The following is a 14,695-nucleotide window of genomic DNA, read 5'->3' as shown; positions in this document are numbered from 1 at the left end:
AGGAGTTTAAATGGATCCACCTTTTAAAGGTGTGGCGAAACATCAGGTAACTTTTTTGGCTCCCTTATTAGAGAGAGAGAAAACATTTTTCCATCGATTGATATCTATTTATTGTTTAGTCTCAGTATCAACTGCATGAAACACATCACAGAGTCACTGGGTAGGTTTGGATGAAAAAGGCATATGAGCCCATTTGATTTCATCCTTTCAGTACACCAACTCTATCATCTTGCCTATTACAGCATCTGGCTGTTCCTATTGTCCTGTAGGAAGCCAGCAGCCAATGTATGCCTCCCTTACACCAACAACATGTGCATTTTATTCAGCAGCCCTTCAGAAGTCATGGGAGAGGTGAGATTTTAACTGATATTATATTTCAGAGACACATGCTGGTGCCATAGATTCCTGCCTCGAAGGTCTCGTGTAGCCCATAGCAAGCTCAAAGTAAAAGCCGGATTTGATAAGGCCAACTGCCAAGAAGATCTCTTTTCTACTGGAATTTTCCAGCTACAGGCCTTAAGGAATCCAGCAGAATTACTTTAGGATTGTCAGAGGCTGCATTAGACCTGCACTTCAGAAGGCATCTGGATTGAATTTGTGCTGCTCAGATCATTCATTGACCATCTCACTAATCTTGCGGCATGTTTTGAATATACTCTCAACATATCATGGGAAATGATCTGAGTACAGTGCCTTTGAACAGCACATCATGTCATCTCACTGTGCAATTGTCCATTTTCTGATATCCTGTGCATTGATCCATGCTATTTCTCCAATCTTGTTTTCTTCCCAGTATTAGCATTTGACCATTGATGTTTTGCTCCATAAACTGTGAAACAGATTATTTTCGTGATTGATTGGTTTTTAACAGGCAGGCACAAGATTTAGTAATTTAGTTGCTTTTTTCCAGTGAAAATGTGTATTTTTATTTAACTTTTTTCTAAGTCTTGGCTTTAAAATTTAATTACATTTGACTTTGTGCCTGAACATGTTTATTACTTTGCATCATTTACATCCCATCAAATGTTCTAAAGAGGTTTCCGCAAAACATTAAGGGAGTCATTTTGACTTTGTGTGATACTGTAAACTGGATAATAGTGAATCAGCAGCCTTTTTATATCTCCCAGTTTTCATTTACATTGACTTTAATGGAAATTACCCCACAAAAGTTTCAAAAATCTCATGACCAAAGCACTGGTATCTGGTAGACCACATAGTATTCGCAGGCATTGTACTTACCTTCAACAGCCTTTCATTGTCTGGAAGAAACATGGAATATCAGACTATAATAAAAACAAAAAGTGCTGGAAATACTTGTGTATCTTTTAGATCAGTGCAGCTGAAGATTTCATAAGCTGACATATATTGTGCTTCTTTTGAAGTTATTGCCACTTGTTCCCCAAAATAGCTGTCTTTAAAGAAGCAAGTAATTTCTACCAGGCTGGTCACTGAGTTGTAGATCTTAATGGTGTCCCTCTATAAGACCAGGTATTGAGATCATGTAGTGCTCTCACTGGTCTGCTCCTCAATTCTGACATGTGTTGGTTTTGGATTTCTAGCCATTTTTGGAAATCACTTATTGTTCTTTCCTAACCCTCCTAGGGCAAAAGTGGAGTGGGTGCTGTGCTGTGTTTATGCTTGTGGAGTATTCAGTAACTGCCAGATGCTATCAATGGATATCCTGATAAGGTTGGAATGATTAGAAGAGCTAGATTAAAACATTTCACCGTGGGAATATTGGTAAATTTGCTACTTGGAGCAAGGTCCATTTATTTACAGCTCTATTCGCCATAAGGGACATTTTAACACATGCAGTTCTCAATTTTTCAAATCCAGTCTGAGATGAATTACACAGTATCTGAGTTTCTGTCCCTTTCAGAAGGCCCAGAAATAAAATTTAATTCCTCCATGGTGCTCCTTTCAACATCACTGATTTAAAACCCAGGTTGCCATTAGCTAGTCTTCTCAGTTTTTTCTTTTCCTCAAAATGCAACTCTTTGTTTCAGTTTACTTGTCAGTAATGCTTCTAGTATTCTTTCCTTTGTGGATAGTACTTAGCAAAGTAAGCCAGTATTTTCAGGTTGACATAGGAGAAAAAGGCTGTTTCTTCAGAGAATTAGAGAAGTCTGTGAAAGCTTTATCACTAGGCACTGTAAAATAAAAAAATCCGCAAAGGGTTATACAGGTTTTAAATCTCATTTACGAAGGGAGTTGCTTGTCATGGACATATACAGGATCAAAATAGATAAAGATTTTTAAAAAAATTTAGTTGCAGTAGAAATGAAAAGATTTGAGGCAAAAGTTGGTGGCAGCCATATTTACTCACATCGCTGTAAGTATGTTATGTAGCATAGCAAAATTGCACCTTTTTGCAGGATGTTCTTGTCTTTGGAGAGTTGATATTAGTCCCATTAGGATACAGTTCCAATCATTGTAACAGTGGCTTTCCTCTACTGCTTGTTAAACTGATAGGGTCAATTTTCATCCTGATTTTCTACTTATTAGAATTGATAACCTGGAAAGAGGGAAGGGTGAAAATCAGATAATTCTCCAATCCAGAATCTGGTAGCAGAAACTCCAAAATATTATCCTAACATTTCCTGATAATAAGCATGAGTCTCTTCCTGCTGATTTCTCTCCTGCTCTCCAGAAGGCATCAACTCCGTGCTTAGTTCCTCAGACAACAGTTACTCTCTGACACTTCACCCAGATGACCGTTATTCTTTTTTTTTATTTCCAAAATATACTTTATTCATAAAAATCTGTAAAAAAAATACATTACCAAACAGTTTCAAACAGCACCAAGTAAAAAATTAAAACCGCGCAAAGGTGATCAGTTTCCTTCAATACAATCATGAGTTGCCTCACAACCCTTCTATTTCACATTTGTCGTGCCAGATACATTTTTACATTTTACACGAGACAAAATTTTCCCGATACAGTTCGAGGGGTTTCCCATGGATCCAGCCCCTCAGTTCAGCTTGGTGGGGGGACCTTACACTGTGGTCTTTCCCCATTGAGCCTTTGCTGCGGCTGCCCCAAGCTTTAGTGCACCCCTCAGCATGTAGTCCTGGACCTTGGAGTGTGCCAGTCTGCAACATTCAGTCGTGGACAACTCTTTGTGCTGGAAGACCAGCAAGTTTCAGGCAGACCAAAGGGCGTCTTTCACCAAATTGATAGTCCTCCAGCAGCAGTTGATGTTTATTCATATTTATTTCAGTTTGCTATTTCAGCACAGGGGGCAGCAGAGAGCAGATGTGGTCCTTGCCTGACATCCCCACACACACATTTCAGTAAGTTGCTGGATGGTAACCGGAAATCAATACATTGACCAGTTCGGGCATCAGCAGGAAGCTGAACATATTTTCCCCTCCTTAAAACAGAGCTGGTGCAGCCAATTCTAGCACTTCTTTCATTGCACTGGCTGAGGTTAACTAACTTAACACAGCTTGAAAATCAGACCTGACTGCTTCACAGTTTGTGTAGCTTAGACACTCTTTGATGGAATTCATTGGCCATAGCAAGAAATTCAGATGGTTATTATATTACATTCATGGGGAATCTTTGGGAGTGTAGATTAACACATTCCTTAACCTCTTACACCTGAGTTTAAATCCATCCCAGGACGATGGTATGAATGTCTGTATCTATGACTCATCTCTCAAAATACTATTAGTGTCTTACACCAGCTCTTCCTGATAGTGAGTTTATCCAGTGGGCAGCTGGGCCATACTGGCCAGGCGAGGACAGAATAGGGATCAGCCATGATGCTCTCTGTAGTTAAATAGCTTGCTGGCACTTGCTGCCAAGGCTCACGTAATCGTTGTCAATTCACTAGTGATCAATGTCCCAGTGAAGGGCACGTGCCTCTCAGGAGAGTAGGAGAGATAATACCCTTATCTTTACACAAAATGAGTTTAGGTGAACCCCACTCAGCGTAAACTGTCCCCAATTGTGAACAAATTGGAATCTCATTCAAGGGTAATGATGGCTGGTGGAAAAAGCTGCTCTGATGCCGACGAGGAACACTCTTCTGAAGTTGAGGTTCAAATAGTTTGCTGGGGCAATGTAAATGGGCCTTTTCTAAGTAGCTGACCAGTGGCCATATTATAGCTGGCCTGGAAGTCTTCAATACTCACACAATGCACCAAAGATTAAATGAGTGTCCCAGGTTCAGGCACTAATATCTTTCAGTTTGATGAGACAAATATATCCTTTGACAACTGGAAGCGTCTGCTTTCCATAAGGCTTGTGATACAGGTTAAATTATATGTGTGTTTAAGTAATTGCTTCAAGTGCAACATTGAATCCATTAGACTAATAGCTCTATTTGTACGTCTTTGCTTTAATAGGTATGTTCTTTCATGAAAGCTTCTACCCATTTATTATGGCAATTTATTTAAATATGTGTGTCATTGCAAATATTTTGATAACAGCAATTCACAGCCATCACTTCAACATGCTGGCTGTAGTGTGTGCAAGGTTCTGTAGCAGTCTTGAACCAAATAAGTCTTGTTGATATTTCTGTCTGTTAGAATATGGGTGACCAAAGTGAAACTTATCTCTCGCGCCAACATTTTTTTTAAAGACTGAACTAGGCAGTTGTAACGGAAATATTGTCAGCTGTTTCAAGCGGACTCATTGCTAATATGTGCGAAGACAATGATTTTTCTGAAGTGGTGATGCCCTGCAGGGGTAGAATAATTAGCATTCATCCAGCTGGCACTTCAGAAGACACCAAACCTACATTAGCAGCTCCAACTTGGGTTTGGTATTTTTACTGAACCTTGTCGGCATATGCTTCATCTCTCCAGCGTTTTATTTTTGTCTGTGTTGCAATTTGTTAAGTGCTAAATCCTCAAGAGGCAGACTGGCTGAACACATCAAGAAAACGAGAATAGAATTGGTGTTTCCTAATCGTGACTGACAAAAACTGTTAAGCACATAACTTCCGTGAAAAGCTGTTTTATCCCCTTAACATTGTTATCCGTTTAGGAGCTTAATCTCACCTTGTATCGTTTGTTAGCATCTTTACGTGAGAAAAATGCTTATTTATCAAATGATCTGATTAAGTGTGTTTGACTGTATATTCAAACTGCGGTATTGCCAGCTTATCAAGCTCACAATTGATTCAAAAGCAAATGATATGTTCAGAATTGAAATATTACTAACATTAATCATTAGTTGCCATGCTGAGTTACTGATCTTGGCTGTGCCATTGGGAATGGTGCCAAGCAGACGCTGGGCAATTCCTCAGACCTCTAGTTTACAACTCCAAGCATCATTTGGTTCTTCCGCAGTTCAAATTGTGAGTGAGCCATGTACGTGCAGCAGCTGCACGTCTTTATATCGCTAAAACTGGCTCCCTTATCTTGATAGCATTCACCCTAGGCTAGTGAAAGAAATCAGACAGGAGATAGCAGAAGTTGTAACCAGGATTTCTCGATCATCCTCAGATATGCAAATTGTGCCAGAGGACAGGAGAGTTGCCATTGTTCCACTTCTGTTCAAGAAAGAAAAGAAGGATAAATTAATTACAGACCTGTTGGTTTAACATCAGTTATGGGCAAACTCTCAGATCCTTATTCAAGGTAAAATTATTGAGCATTTAGAAATCCATGATCCAGGACAGCTCGCATGGATTTGTTTAATGAAAGTTAGGTTTTGTCTGAAAAATGTAGTAGTTTTATTGAAGAGTGATTGATTAAATAGATACTGGCAATGCAATAGCTATGGTGTTTATAGATTTTCAGATAAAGTGTCACATAGGCTTATTACAAAAATTCATACATACAGTATAAAAAGAAATGTAACAGTAGGAATAGAAAATTGGTTGATAGATAGGTAACAAAGAATTAGGATAAATGAATGTTACAAAAAAAGTTTGCATTTATATAGCACCTCTTAAAGCCTCCGGATGTTCCAAAGTGCTTTACAAACAACAAAGTACTTTTGAAGTGTAGTCACAGTTTTCTTGAAGGAAATGTGCCAGCACAGCAAGCTCACACAAATAGCAATGAAATAAATGGCCAGATCATAGGAAAGTAGGAGTTGGTCATTTAGCCATTATTCCATCATTCACTGAGATTATGGCTGATCTGTGTCCTCACTCCATATACCTGCCTTTGCCCCATATTGCTTTGGTTAACAAAAATCTATCATTCCCAGATTTAAAATTAAAAGTTGATCTAGCATCAGTTACCTTTTGCAGGAGAGAGTTCCAAACTTCTACCACCCTTAGTGTGTAGAAATATTTCCTAATTTCACTCCTGTAAGTTCTGACTCTAATCTTTAGACAATTTCCTCTTGTCCTAAACTCCCCAAGCAGCGAAAATAGTTTCTCTCTGTCTACCCTATCAGTTCCCCTTAATATCTTGAAAACTTTGATCAAATCACCCCTTAATCTTCTAAATTCCAGAGTATGCAATCGAGTTTGTGTAATCTCTCCTTGTAATTTAACCCTTGGAGTCCATGTATCATTCTGTTAAACCTATGCTGCACTGTCTCCAAGGGCAATATATTCTCGATGCCCAGAACTGCTCACAGTACTCCAGATGTAGTCTGACCAGGGCTTTGTATAGCTGGAGCATGATTTCTACCCCCTACATTCTAATCCTTGAGATATAAAGACCAGCATGCCATTAGCCTTTTTGATTTTTATCTGTACCTGTTCATAACATTTTAATGATCCATTTAGAAATTACCCTTGTCTATCCTTTTTAGGCCCATAGTGCAAAATCATCTCTTTTAAGTTTTGGTTGAGGGATAAATACTGGTCAGGGCACCATGAGAACTCCTCTGCTCTTTGATTAGTGCCATGGGATCTTTTATATCCACTTGAGAGGGCAAATGGAACCTCAGATTAGCCTCTCATCCGAAAGATGGCACCTCCGACAGTGCAACACTCCCTTAATACTGCACAGAAGTGCCAACCTAAATTGTGTGCTCAAGTAGTTGGAGTGGGACTTGAACCCACAAACTTCTGACCTAGAAGCGGGAGGCAAGGCTGACAGTGAAGGGTTGATAGTAGTGTTCCTCAAGGTCCAGTGGTAGGTTCACTTTTGTTCTTTGTTTAGAAAGATAATTTAGATTGGGACATGGGAGTAGGACTATTTGCACTGGAACAGATTTAATGGAGTTTTTAAATCATACAGGATTTTAATAGGGTGTGTAGAGAAAGACTCGCTCCTCTGGTTGGGGACTCAATTATGAGTCATCAACTTGAAATCCTCAATAAGGAAGTGAGGAGAGAGTTTAGAAAAAAATGCCTTTATTCAGTGTTGTGGGTGCATAGAAGGCTTTGCCACAGGAAGTCGTTGAGGTACAGACCATTGATATTTTAGGAAAAAAATAAATAAAAATTTGAAGCAGCAGAAGACACAGGGCAGTGGGATTAAGTTTGGATTCTTCTGGCAAAGAGCCATATCAGACATACTGGGCCAAATGGCCTTCTGTGCTCTTAATGTCTATAGTTCTATGGCAGAATCATAAACCCACATTTTTGTGGGTCTACGACTCTTCCATTGAAATAAAGAATCTGGTTTTAGTAACATACACATGGGGCTGGCACACAAATGTAGCTCTTTCACAATCCAAGCTACAGAAGCACCAAAAGTGCTTTGGAAGAAGCCTGAAATTCTGCTTATTATAACTGAGTAACGCAGCAAAGACAAGGGGTAAAAAATAATCAGAAAAAGACAAAGTGTTGGCTGCTCTTATGAGTGCAATTGAATTAGAAAATTAGACAATTGACAGTTTAATATTTTGCACTGATTTTAAAAAGTTCTTCTCATAATCCATTTTTTAAATATTTGGCTCCTGCTGCTTGGTAACAGATAAAGATTAGGCATCACACCAGTTGACCCATGTGCTTCAAAGTTGGTTTATGAGCTTGAAATGCCAGTCACTGCTGGATACCACAGTAGTTCCTCACGTGAACATGCGTAGCAGGTGCTCAATGATGCAGGGTGATTATTCTGTGAATTAACCCTTTGATTTCCTGAGGCATGCTTGTGAATTAAACAGTAAGTAATATTCCACTGCTGTGAATTATATACAAAGTCCCATATTGCCCTAAATCAAATGTCCTGACTCTCAACACCCCATTTTAGAAATGTACCAGCAGAGGCATTAATTTGGCCCACAGCCGCCTCTGTGGTTCGTTCACAGCAGTGTGTGGGTGTCTAATCGGCTTGTAATAAAGTCGACATATGTCTGTGCTTTTCTGGGAATAATGTTATGTTGATGTTCAGGTTAATTTTGCAACACCACACAAAGCTGAGGGGTGAGGGGAGGGGTGATGAGAACATTTAATAAACACATGATTATTGGTTTTATTTTGCATTTCAGTGAATCATCATTCATCTCTGAAGTGAATAAAAGGTAGTTAGACAGACTAAGTAGTAGAGGCACGGCAGGGTTGATTGATCACAGCACAGAGCAAAACCCAGGTCCAGCTGAATAAAGAATGAGTACAGCATTATGAGCATTTTATGTCAGGCTCAAGGATTGGATAAATGTCAGAGGACAAATTTTCCTCAAACTTTCCCCTGGAAGATGCCTGTTCAAAGTTGGGGGATGCAAGGGCAGAGATCCAATACCCTGGGTCTCTGTTTTTTTTACACTGTCCATGGTTTTTCAGGGCTTCCTCCAACGGCAGAGTAAAATAGTAAATTCTAACGTCATCAATTATATGCAGAGGCACAGGCCTTCCAACTCGATTGCATATCATTGCAGCCCAGACGCATTCAGATGTAGGTAAAGTCCAAAAAGCTGGCAGTCGGCCTTGTGCCAGGACTCCATCAGCTTGGTGGGTCTGAATGGGCCTGGCAAATAGATGAGTAGGACAATTTGGGGTGGCACAGTGGCGCAGTGGTTAGCACTGCAGCCTCACAGCTCCAGCAACCCGGGTTCAATTCTGGGTACTGCCTGTGTGGAGTTTGCAAGTTCTCCCTGTGACCGCGTGGGTTTCCGCCGGGTGCTCCAGTTTCCTCCCACCACCAAAGACTTGCAGGTTGATAGGTAAATTGGCCATTGTAAATTACCCCTAGTGTAGGTAGGTGGTAGGGGAATTGAGGGGATGTGGTAGAGAATATGGGATTAATGTAGGATTAGTATAAATGGGTGGTTGTTGGTCAGCACAGACTCGGTGGGCCGAAGGGCCTGTTTCAGTGCTGTACCTCTAAATAGATAAATAAAGGCAAGATCATGGCTAGTGTTCAGTTCTGCAGTGCAGGCTTCTCAGACCACAGGGCTTCCAAACCTCCAGGATTATCCTGGAGTCGCCAGGAATTAAAGCTTAATCTCCTGGACACTGCTGTGAGCAGTTTCTTTGGACTTTCTGATTATTAGTTATGAAAATATTGGGGTTGGGGGTGAGGGGGAAGCCAGTTTGACCGACAGTGAAGAAACAACCAAAGGGCTAACTAAGAGTCTGATCGTTTTTCAATTAGCGTGGGAAGGCAGTGCATCACGAGAATGGACATGTTGGCTGACCAATGGCAGGAGCGGGTTGGTTGGTGGTGGGAGGTCATGTGATGAAACCTCCAGGAATATGTCCAACCACAGTTGGCAACTCTGTCAGTCCAGCAACTGCGCTCCTCAGTCCATCCTATTTTCTGATGCAGAAGCCAGTCAGGAAAATGGTCACCAATATTTAGCAGCACTGTAATTTTATTTCTTATTAACTTGGCTGTGGGGACGACCTGTGGCAGAGGATAAAATAGTTAATTGGTGAAATGACTACCTATTGTCGTGTGCCCAAAGAGTGGGTGTTCTTATCTTAGTGTCAACATAAGTTGTATACAATGGACATTATCTCATGGATCTATTCTAGCCAAAAAATGCAGTGAAACGCCTTCATCATCATTAACAGCTTATTGCTTAACTCATTATAGTAATGCAGAAATCTCCAAACCCTTCTGTTCATGTACCCATATTTACATCCAACTACTGGGACCCATTTAACAATGCCTTAATCATAAAGTTTTCTTTATTGAAGTATTCCAGCCAACCATAACAAAAATGAATTTAGAAAGCTAATATACATTCGTCTGTTCACACTAGCCTTCGTGTAAATTACACGATTATCGGTCCAATGAAAATACTAACATATGGGTAGCTTTGACCAGGGAGTGAATCCTTTAATCCCTTCACACCTGTGCTGTAGCATGTCTGTGACCTTCTTTCTCCCTTCGTTATTGTATCTTCTGATGACACATTGCTTTCCTTTATTTATTTTTCTGATTTTGTTCCTAATGTTTTGTGTTTTAAAACATTATATCTGAAGCCAACTTGCTTCCTATTCCTTTTGATTGCCACAGCATTTTCAAGTGAAACTGTTATATATTCATATACATCCACCATCACAGATGCCAGGCTTCAGCCAATTCAATTCACTTGCCATGATATCAAGAAATGACTGAGTGCACTGGATACAGCAAAGGTACCAGCCCCAGAACCGGCTGTAGTGCTGAACACTTATGCGCCATGCTCCAGAACTGGCTGCACCCCTAGCCACACTGTTCCAGTACAGCTACAACAAGGGCATCTACCCAACAAAGTGAAAAACTGTCCAGGTATGTCCTGTCCGCAAAAAGCAGGACAAATCCAAACTGGCCAAATACCACCCCTTCGGTCTACTTTCAATAATAAAAACAAGAAATGCTGGAATCACTCAGCAGGTCTGGCAGCATCTGTGAAAAGAGAAGCAGAGTTAACGTTTCGGGTCAGTGACCCTTCTTCGGAACTCAATGTCTACTTTCAATGATCGGCAAAGTGATGGAAGGTTTTACCCTAGTGCTGTCAAGCGGCACTTACTCACCAATAACCTGTTCAGCGATGCTCAGTTTGGATTCACCAGACCCACTCGGCTCCAGACCTCATTACAACCTATTATAAACATGGAGAAAATAAATGAATTCCAGAGGTGAGGTGAGAGTGGCTGTCCTTCACATCAGGGCAGCATTTGACCTAGGCATCAAAGAGCCCTAGCAAAATTGAAGTCAATGGGAATCAGGGGGAAAACTCCCCACTAGATGGAGTCATACCTAGCACAAAGGAAGATGGTTGTGATTGTTGGGAGCCAAACATCTCAGCTGCAGGACATCACTGCAGGCGTTCCTCAGAGCAGTATCCTAGGCCCAACCATCTTCAGCTACTTTATCAATGGCCTTCCTTCCATCGTAAGGTCAGAAGTAGGGATGTACACTGATGATTGCACAGTGTTCAGTTCCATTTGCAACACCTCAGATAATGAAGCAGTGCATGCCCGCATACAGTAAGACCTGGACAACATTCAGGCTTGGGCTGACATTTGGCAATCGGCATTCATACCACACAAGTGTCAGGCAATAACCATTTCCAACAAAAGAGAATCTACCATCTCCCCTTGACATTTAATGGCATTGCCATCGTTGAATCCCCCACCATCATCATTCTAGGGGTTACCATTGGTCAGAAACTTAACTGGACCAGCCATAAAAATACCATGGCTACCAGAGGAGATCGGAGGCTGGATATTCTGAGGCGAGTAATTCACCTCCTCACTTGCCAAAGCCTTTCACAAATAAATCACAAGTCAGGATTGTGATAGAATACACTGCATGTGCCTGGATGAGTGCAGCTGCTACATCACACATGAAGCTCAACACCATCCAGGACAAAGCAGCCCACTTGATTGGCACCCCATTCACCACCTTATACTCTCACCCCATCCGCCATCGGTGTGTATCATCTACAACTCACTAAAACTCCTTTGACAGCACCTTCCTAACCCGTGACCTCTACCACCTAGAAGGACAAAGGCAGCAGGCGCATGGGAATATCACCACCTGCAATTTCCTCAACAAGTCATGTACCATCCTGACCAGGAACTATATCACCATTCCTTCTTCATTGCTGGGTCAAAATCCAGAACCCCCTAACTAACACTGTGGGTATATCTACACCACAAGGACTGCAGCAAGGCGGCTCACCACCACCTTCTCAAGGGCAATTAAGAGATGGGCAATAAATGTTGGCCTTGCCTGCGATGCCTGCATCCCATGAGCAAATGAAAAAAATTATTTTGTAATTTTATCATCTGCTTCTGGTTGTCACTTGATAAAGCAGTGCTGAATTGTGCTACTGCCATCAGCCTTTCAATTTAAGGATTGTGCCACATCAGTGACAGAATGCATTGCCCATTGACATCTGTCATAACAGCTGCTGCTGGCCAAAGGTAGGACTTTAAACAGAATAAAGCATCCCCATGGAGTGTGAGTGTGTGTGTTATATATGTTAATAGATCATTGCGGAACACATCTCATGACTCCTCCATTATCTGCCCAAGGTTCTGCACTGCCTCAGAGAACTCCAACATTTGGGCACACAGCTCTTGTTGCTGTTACAGCAAGACCCACATGGTATGTGACACCCCCTCCCCCCACTCCGAGGCTCTGCACCTCTGCCCAACTAGAGCTGTCCTCCATCCTCCTCGGGGGACTGCCCACAGCTGCCTCTTTCTGCGTCAAGTCCTCCTGATCACACATGAAATGCTGCTCACCTTGTGCCACCTGTTCTAAACTCGCGTGAAGCCCCACTGAGGTGAGTGTAAAAGGGCTGGTGGAGGGTGTGCTTGTCTATTGTGACGGTGTGCCTCAGATGCATCTTCCTCTTCTGAAGTTGCCACCGGCAGCGCAGTGGTATTTCTGAGGCTGCTTCTCCACAACTGGCCCTGTGGGAGACATAAGACGTTGGTTTGGAAATCTCTCCTTAGTTTGTAGCTACTTCTGCAGAGCTGCAGCAGCCCAGAACAGTTTATACATTGGTATGGAGTACACAAATGAGGACGGAGCTCCCATTTCCTTCACATGGAAATGGTAACACGCTTCCATCCTCTCTTGGACGGACACCCACTTCGCCCTCGCCAACTTCCTGCCAAGTTGCCACACCGGCAATTCCAAGAGTCTGCTCCTACATAGCCATCAGTATCTTGAGAAGCACCATTCCACCACTGGTGTGACTCCTTTCTCGCGCATTGTGTACTTTTTTTTCCTGCAAAGTCATGAGTGAGCTCCAGTGTTGCCTCTTCCACAAGTGCTTGTGGCATGAACATTGCCCACAGCTCAGGAGTGCACCTGGGTACACATATCCTCACTGTTCTTGAGCACTATGCACCCTCAGGTCGCTCTGCTCATAGGTCTGCTGACAGTTCTAGAACTAGAGACCTGGCATCTGGGTGTAACATTATACTCAACTTGCCAGACCTCACAAGGTCATTGAAGCATTTCCTTCACTGCACCCACGTCCTGCTGACCACACTGTGGATACCCACCTCCTAAGCCATCTCCATCCATGCCTGCTTTGTTTGGCTGGCTGTGCTCCTCCTCCCACTCTCCAGAAACAGGACACTCCTCCAGGCTGTCACCGCCTCTTACAGCACCTCCAGGGAGGTGCCAGCAAATCATGGGGCTGCCCTTCCATGAGTGCCTGCCAAGCTGCTGCTCCACTGCGTTCTGGCCTCTGCCCTCGCCCAGGATGCTGGCGTCCACAATCATGGCTGCCAGGTGCCCTTTTAAATTGTGCCCACCATGTCTACATCCCTACTCCTCAATGCATCCACCTCCCCTAATTGGACGGTGACACACCAGTGGGCCACTAATTGGTTGCCTCCTTCAAAATACCATTAGACGTCCAGCAGCAACATCGAGCGGGTTCGAGACCCAGAAATGGTCTTGACGTTAGGGTCCTGACCAGAGAATGAAAATTCAGCCAATGTCTCTGTAATCAACTGCAGATTATATTTCTATCAAACTGTAATAGTGAGATTCGAAATGCTTTTCAAACAGTTCTGCAAACATCATACATTGCTGCTGCAAAAAACTAATGTACCTCAAAGTAACCTCACTTTCCATTCACCCAGTTACTATCATTGCTACTGATAAGTAAAGAGGCAATTTTACTTCTCAACATTCTCAAAAAATATCAATTGTCAACATGAACCTTGTTTCTCGCCAACCATGTCCACACCATTCAGCCTTACATCGCAGCTCATATCCTCCACTCTGCTGTGTCTCCACTACTGTATGACCCTCCACACTGTGCCACCTTTGGTGGCAAAGTCTTCATTCATCACAGTCCTGTCTCCTAGAATTCTCTCCCAAAACCTCTCTACTTTACACCATCTTTCCTGCCTTCAAAAGCCTCCTCAAAATGCACACCCATCCACTTCCCCTTGTGTAATCCCTCTGTGCTATGCATTCTGTACGAAGCTGATGAGATGCTGCTGTATCAAAGAATTCCCTGTAGCTTTGCACCGGTGATTCTCCACACAGCTAAGATCAGCAAAAAGAGGTACTAAAATGATGTCAGGCATCTAGCATATGGCAAGAGTATAATAATTTGTCAAACATGGTATATTCTTTTTCAACAGAACAGTCTCTTCTGCTATGCCAGAAAACCCCATGTTTTATTTTCCAACTTCAAAAGTAAAAAAAAACCTTGCTGCTCCAAAATTGATTTTATTTTTAAAAAAACACTCTCTGGTTCTTGCTGTAAAACCCTGGCAAAACCTAATGACAAATATGTCAGATAGACTACACTTTTACACTCCATTACCAAAACCATCCTTTCATCTGTCCAGACAGTAGGGAAAATATTGCAAATCATTGATGGGTTTCAAGAATCAGAAATTTTCATGCTGATGTTTCTGGAG

General features: G+C 42.1%; 1 protein-coding gene across 2 annotated transcripts in view; it reads left to right on the top strand.

Moving 5' to 3' along the window:
• Positions 1–14,695, top strand: part of LOC137379688 (calcium-dependent secretion activator 2-like) — a 796,052-nt gene that overhangs the window by 742,152 nt on the left and 39,205 nt on the right. The window lies entirely within an intron of this gene.

The sequence above is a fragment of the Heterodontus francisci genome, chromosome 18 (genome assembly GCF_036365525.1).
Source record: "Heterodontus francisci isolate sHetFra1 chromosome 18, sHetFra1.hap1, whole genome shotgun sequence".
Classification (NCBI taxonomy): Eukaryota; Metazoa; Chordata; class Chondrichthyes; order Heterodontiformes; family Heterodontidae; genus Heterodontus; species Heterodontus francisci.
This window is presented reverse-complemented; position numbering and strand designations above follow the sequence as displayed.